Here is a 7,150-nt window from a genome sequence, read left to right as displayed (position 1 = left end):
GCTTAAGGAAAAATTGTAGTCAGTCTTACATTTACAAAACTATATTATAAAAATTGGATAAGTAAAATTCAAATACTGTGTTTTCTTATCTTGGAATCTATTTTCAGTATGTCTGAATAAATGCTAGGCCATGGAACTCTATCTTCAACCTATCTTCCTTTTTAAAACCAAAAGTATGTGATGACTACAAGCACTATTTCACATCTGCTACCACTCAGTTTATTAAAAAACATTACAATATAACCAACGCCGTTTTATTGCCTTTACATTTACAACCATTTCAGGGAATTAAACTGAAGTCCACTGGGAACATTCTGTATGTTCAGTTGCTTTGTGATGTAAAGATAGAAATGCTGAGTTTCGTCATAATAATAAATAATTAAAGATATATCCCTTACAACTATAATCTATAACATTTCATTTTCACTTGTCCTTGGAGAGTGTCAGTTACATCTTAATAATGCATCACTCATGGGAATCTAGCGAGTAGCTCTTCAAAAATTCCAACATGAAAAGAAATGTCAGACTTTATAGATGGGTGACCTAACCTTTGACAAGGAGAAGCTGTATGGTTAAATTAGAATAAATCTTCTTTGTAAGAAAATGATATCATTATAAAATAACGATTTAAATAACTTAATTAATTAATTTTTGAAACAAAGACTAAACAGCAGCTCTTACTAACTCTGACACATAAAATTTTCCTTAGTCTCTTGAGTACTTTGATGGAGGAGAGTTATCTATGTTTCTTTCATTGGTTAATTAATAAAGAATACTGCCTTGGCCCTTTAAGAGACAGAAAATTAGGTAGGTGGAGTAGACAGAACAGAATTGTGGGAACAAGGAAGTAGAGTTGGAGAGACGCTTCAGGCAGTCTCCATAGGGAGTCTCCATGCTTCTCCTCTCCGAGATGGATGCAGGTTAAGATCTCTCCTGGTAAGCCACACCTCGTGGTGCTACCCAGATTACTAAATATGGGTTAAAGAAAGATGTGAGAATTAGCCAATAAGAGGCTACAGATAATGGGCCAGGCAGTTTTTAAAAGATTACAGTTTCCGTGTAATTATTTTGGGTAAAGCTAGCCGGGTGGCGGGACACAGCCCGCCGCTTCACACTACAGTACTTGCATTGTAAGAATGGACCATCATGCACTGCTAATAATGTAATTTGTTCCATTATTATATAAGTTCTTAGAAAACCACATTAATAATACTATGCAGTATATTATCCATTTAATTTTATTCTTATCATCTTATTTTAATAATTATTCATCAATCTATGATAGAGGAAAAAGATCTTTCATTAGAATTTTAATGAGAGACAATTTCAGATGCACATATGGAAATGACTCAATATTTAAGATATCTTCCTCTTCATATAAATAAGCAAACACAGTTTCAGTGTTTTTTTGTTCAATTTAGTTTCACAAAAAGTTTTGCCTTTATGTGAAAAAAAGAATACTAGCAATGCAGAGGATTGGAAAATTTTTACTTGTCATTGAACAAATCAATCAATTTTACTCCTCCCCACAGACCAATTTTTGAAAATGATTAGCATGTTATGGATAAAAAGTACAAACATATAAGGCATTATCAAAATATGCAATGTAAAATGTATGTAAAGGGCCTAATGGGAAATCAATGAAATAGCAGTCTATTTTGTTTTATTTAGAGCAAACAATTAAACTTGATTATGAAGGATAAATAAACTTTTTACTTCTAAACAGAGAACCATTAGAGAAAATAGACATTCTTATAAAAGTTAAAGTGTTTTGAAAGTTAATACTTTGTTTTAGATGGAGGAAGTAAATAATACAATTACAAGTAAATGTTCACAATATCTACTTATGTAAATTTTATAATAAATGTCAGTGTAATAGATTGTGATAATATAATTATGAATAGATCTTAATAACATCAGTGAGTAATACATAATTAACTATTTTATTTCCTTTTGAGGTACGTTCTTACTACATAGATACTATGGCCTCAAATGCTCCATCTTCTTGCCTCATCCTTTCCTCTACTAAGTGAGAAAGCAAGAGCTGTAATATCAGACAGCAGTGTTTATATATAAATATATATATATATATATATTAGTTAAATTGTTATAAAATAATTTTCTTTTTTTCCTCATTTTTTTATTAAAAATTTCCACCTCCTCCCCTCCTCCTCCCCCTTCTCTCCCCTCCCTTCCACCCATACCCCCACTCCCTCCCTCCCCAGGCCAAAGAGCCATCAGGGTTCCCTTCACTATGTCACAATGTCACAATGTCAATTAACATGAATTGATTATCTCTTAGTTTTCTGTTGGAAAAATTAAAAATGTTCGCTGTGTACCAACAAAGACAACACAGGAAAACACCACTGAAAGCAGGACAATGCAATGATTCATTTGTGACTCTTAACAGATACAAATTAGAGAATTTCTAAAGGCTGGATTATCAATGCAATACTAAATATAAGAAAATTCCATTAGTTCTGTCCTGCCGCCTCAGTGGGTGAACGCATCCCTCATGGTTCTGACTATCTTTCTCATGATCTCTCTCCTTCTGCTCCTCATCAGAACTTTGGGAGCTCAGTCCGGTGCTCCAATGTGGGGCTCTGTCTCTATCTCCATCCATCGCCAGGTGAAGGTTAAGGCTCACAGTGAGCCCGTCCATGCTGTAGAGTTCACATTCATTGCCGTTGTCCTTGGTTTCTCAGTCCTCCTCCACCGTCAGCCACATTCAGAGAGCCCGGTTTGGTCCCCTGTTCCATCAGTCCCATTCCAACTGGACTTGGTGGTCTCCCGTTAGATCTGTCCCACCGTCTCAATGGGTAAACGCACTCCTCACGGTCCTGGCTTCCTTGCTCATGATCTCCCTCCTTTTGCTCCTCATCGGGACCTTGGGAGCTCAGTCCGGTGCTCCTATGTGGGGCTCTGTCATTTTCTCCATCCAATGCCAGGTGAAGGTTCTATGGTGATATGCAAGATATTCATGGCAGGACAGAAATAATGGGAGACCACCAAGTCCACTTGGAATGGGACTGATGGAACATGCGACCAAATCGGACTCTCTGAAAGTGGCTGATGGTGGAGGCTGACAGAGGAGCCAAGGACAATGGCGATGGGCTTGGTCTCTACGACATGTACGGGCTCTGTGTGAGCCTTGTCAGTTTGGTTGCTCACCTTCCTGGACCTGGAGGGAGTTGGGAGGACCTTGGACTCAACATAGTGTAGAGAACCCTGATGGCTCTTTGGCCTGGAGAGGGAGGGAGTGGGGGTATGGGTGGAGGGGAGGGGAGGGAAGGGGGAGGAGGAGGGAAGGAGATGGCAATTTTTAATAAAAAATAGATAAACTGGAAAATATCCCCCATATCCACCAAAAAAAAAAAAAAAGAAAAAAAAGAAAAAAAGAAAATTCCACACACATTATTGCTAATGTAATCTTGTAAACTGCATTCAGGATTGTATTGTTAAAAATGATAAATAAGCCGGGCGGTGGTGGCACACGCTTTTAATCCCAGCACTCGGGAGGCAGAGGAAGGCGGATCTCTAAGTTCGAGGCCAGCCTGGTCTACAAGAGCTAGTTCCAGAAGGCGCTAGAAACTACAGGGAAACCCTGTCTTGAAAAACCAAAAAAAAAAAAAAAAAAAAAAAAAAAAAAAAAAAAAGATAAATAAAATCGGCTTCCAAATAGAAGAAAAATAAAGGTCTTGATTTATAGTGTACTTAACATACTTATTTTAAGGTTGCATGGAAAATGCAATTTTTTTGTTAAATGTCAAGTAAAAAACTAACTTTTGGAAATCTAGTTTCATTATCAAGTGTGTTATTATCGGTACTACATTATGAAGCTATCTAATTTTGAAATGATAGAGGAGCAGAGAAAAACAAACAAAAGCTATACAAAAGTGTTTTGGCAATGTTTATGATAGATGAGGTTCTAGAGAGAGCCATACACTGATTGACAGATAGTCATGAACCCACTGAATAGTGTGAATAGAAGTATAATCAGACAAAAACTGAGAGCATGCTGCTTTTTCTCAGGCCTGGTGTTACCAGTGCAGCTAGGGCTGTGGAAGGCAAAAATGGTGTCCGAGGAGATGGAAGTGAACATGGGCAAGTTGCTCAAGGGTGTCAAATAGTACAGTCCTGAGAACCTGGCTACCCTGGGTAGGTGGAGACATGGGACCAAGAGAATGCCTATAATCTAGAGGCCAAGCTGGCTGTCCTGAAACTGAACCAGTCTAACCCAACCTTCTATCAGGCCACAGTCACTCCCCAGACCCTCTTGAAAAACCTCTCCAACCTAGCCCACATAAGCTTCCCTCTCTGTACGTATAGATCTACCAGATGCATTAAGAAAAGTAACTCATCCAACATATCTTGTATCTCAGGGACCTGCTGAAGACATGGCGCTTTCAAGACATCTGACTAGCCCTGTATGAAAGCATTGCCTTCCTGGGAGGCATACACGGGTTTGAAGAAGAAAATTTATCTGCCATGCTGTGGACATCATGTGCCAGTTCATCTGAGTTATTGCTGATATCCTTGGAGATCTGACTAGCAACCACTGAAGGTGTGGATGAGCAAGTATAGCTGGAGTACAGGGAAGAAGGGCAGATCTTCTGCAACCAAGAGGAGAGCTTTAAGCCCAAGAGCATCGTGGGGAAGACCAACGTTGACAGTGTGTCCTGCAACTGTGCATGCTTTTAATAAAGATTATGTACTCCAAAATAATGTGGTCAAATTTTATTAAATGTTATAAAATATACGAAGCACATTAGACAAAGAAAGCACACCCAGTAAAAGCCTTTGATTAGATAATTACCCTACTATAATCTTAGTTCTTAGTCAGAATTGGTTTAGGGAATTCTACTGTGTGATACGAGAGGCTGAAATTGAAAATCCTCAATTTTCAACTATTGACTAAAGATGACCTCCATTTACTTTTTGAGACTGCAACAAACTATGTATGAGGCAAGAAGATCAGAGTGAAACTTGCAGCTGGCCTGATGATATTTCTAGACTGTCTGTCTACCTATCAATCAATCATCGGTTTATCTGTACTTATATTTTTATGTTTGAATGACTTTCCTAACCTCCACCACTGTTTTATAAACCTCAAGAAATATGGAAGACTAATTTCACTGATAATTAAAAATGTAATAGTTGCTATCACCTTTTCTTGAAAATACTCAACAAGCACAAGAAAAAAACCGGTTAATTCCTCCAAGAGCTCAGACTAGAACATAAGATTCAAGGTCAACAAATGATGTGGGGACTTTTTGTTTGAAATATAGGAAAAGAACATTTTCTACTGTTGCCTGGTTCACATATGTAAGGAATATGCAATCTCTTGGTTGTTATTTCTTTAATCTAAGGATGAATCATAGCCCATCTTGACCTAATATTAATAGAGTGTATTGCAATAGTCCTTTACCATTTATCTCAGAATCAAAATATAATATATATATATATGTATATATATATATATATATATATATATATATATATATATATATATATATATATATAGTGCAAACTCTCATGTGCAGGGATATTCTGCTATTTATAGGACATTTATTTAGCAATATTTTTAATGTTCAATATTTAAAAAGTACTGCAAATTTGAAAGTTAAAAAACAAAGCTTATGCTCCTGATGGATCTTCTAATGTGGTAATTGTGACATTATGGAAGTTTGTATAGTGATTACAATATGTGACAATTAACCATAATATAATGTGTTTAAGAAATTGAGAAACATCGCTCTTTCTGTGGTCAAATTAAAGGACAAAAATTACTATTCTTTTTCTACATAATTCTGGTCCATTTTCACATTACATAGAACTTTGAGCTCTTTCCATTACGTTAAAAGCCCATATATGCCTAACCTATATATTTTAATGCCATATCTAGTTCAGTTTGCAAAATAAAGTAATTAGAAGCATCAAATTAAAATAACAAGTTATCTTCAAATATTACATAGAAGTTTGAGCTCTTTCCAGTATATTAAATTCCCATGCATGTATAACTCTTCATAATTTTGTAATATATGTTTATTACAGTATAAAACGAATATTAAAAGCATAAGCATCAACATTTAAATGATAGCATGCTAACTTCTAAGATTATAGACAAATTTAAACTTTCTACTGCCTTAAATTCTCATGCATATTTAAAGTGCAAAATATTTTATGATATATATTTTGATGGCATAAAACTAAAAACATTAAAGTTATAAAGGTAAAATTATGGGTTTACTTCCAGGTAACATCACACCTGTTGAAATGTGAATTAAAAAAAAATGGTTCTTCAGGTAAGTGTAATAGATCCAGGCAATGATTTGTCATTTAACTGCAATAATATGAGGCACCAAATCCTAAGACAACATTGAATCATATATTGCTAGGTGGAAGAAGTCAATCTTTTTTTTAAAAAATGGAAGAAACTCAGGAGGCTGATATGAAGTTTTAGAAGATGAAGATGCTCAAGACACAAGCCTAACAACCAGGGTTTCATGCCCAGGGGTCCACGTCAAAGTAGAGAGAAGGATAACCTGCTCTACAAATGTGGCCTCTGATTCCACATGTACACCGTGTCATGCATGTACACCCACATACATATCACACACACACACACACATACACACACACACACACACACACACACACACACCAATAATAATAAAACCCCAAGTATTCTGGAATTCTGTGTGTACAAGAGTTTGGAAAAGATAAGAATAATGAGATAAATTTGCTGATCGTGAAGATAGTGCTCAGGGATTGGAGGGTGGAGATATAATGAACAATGAGCAAGGGAGATATTTGGCCTTGAGAATACTCTGTGTTATTCAATGTATTAGCATATACTTATCATTATATGTTCTCAAAACCCAAGGGAAAAACCGAGAAAAATGAACCTTAAAAATTACATTTTGTATATTAGACGACTTTGATATATACAGGTCAGATTATCAATGTTAAGTATTATCCCCACTCTGCTGAGCTGCACTGGCCGTGGTGGTGTATGAGTTATTGTGGGTAAGAGCATTTCTAAAATCTATACTATTTGCCTTCTGTAAACACAAAACTGATCATTTAAAAAATCATTATACAAAACAAAAAAGTGACTTAACATATTTAGGTGTTAATAAAATCCTGG

The 7,150-nt window shown here is 36.0% G+C and overlaps 1 pseudogene; it reads left to right on the top strand.

The window, feature by feature from the left end:
• Nucleotides 1-3,962: 3,962 nt before the first annotated feature.
• Nucleotides 3,963-4,701, top strand: LOC119803622 (annotated as a pseudogene).
• The last annotated feature ends 2,449 nt before the right edge of the window (nt 4,702-7,150 follow it).

This window comes from Arvicola amphibius, chromosome 17 (assembly GCF_903992535.2).
Source record: "Arvicola amphibius chromosome 17, mArvAmp1.2, whole genome shotgun sequence".
Lineage (NCBI taxonomy): Eukaryota > Metazoa > Chordata > Mammalia > Rodentia > Cricetidae > Arvicola > Arvicola amphibius.
This window is presented reverse-complemented; position numbering and strand designations above follow the sequence as displayed.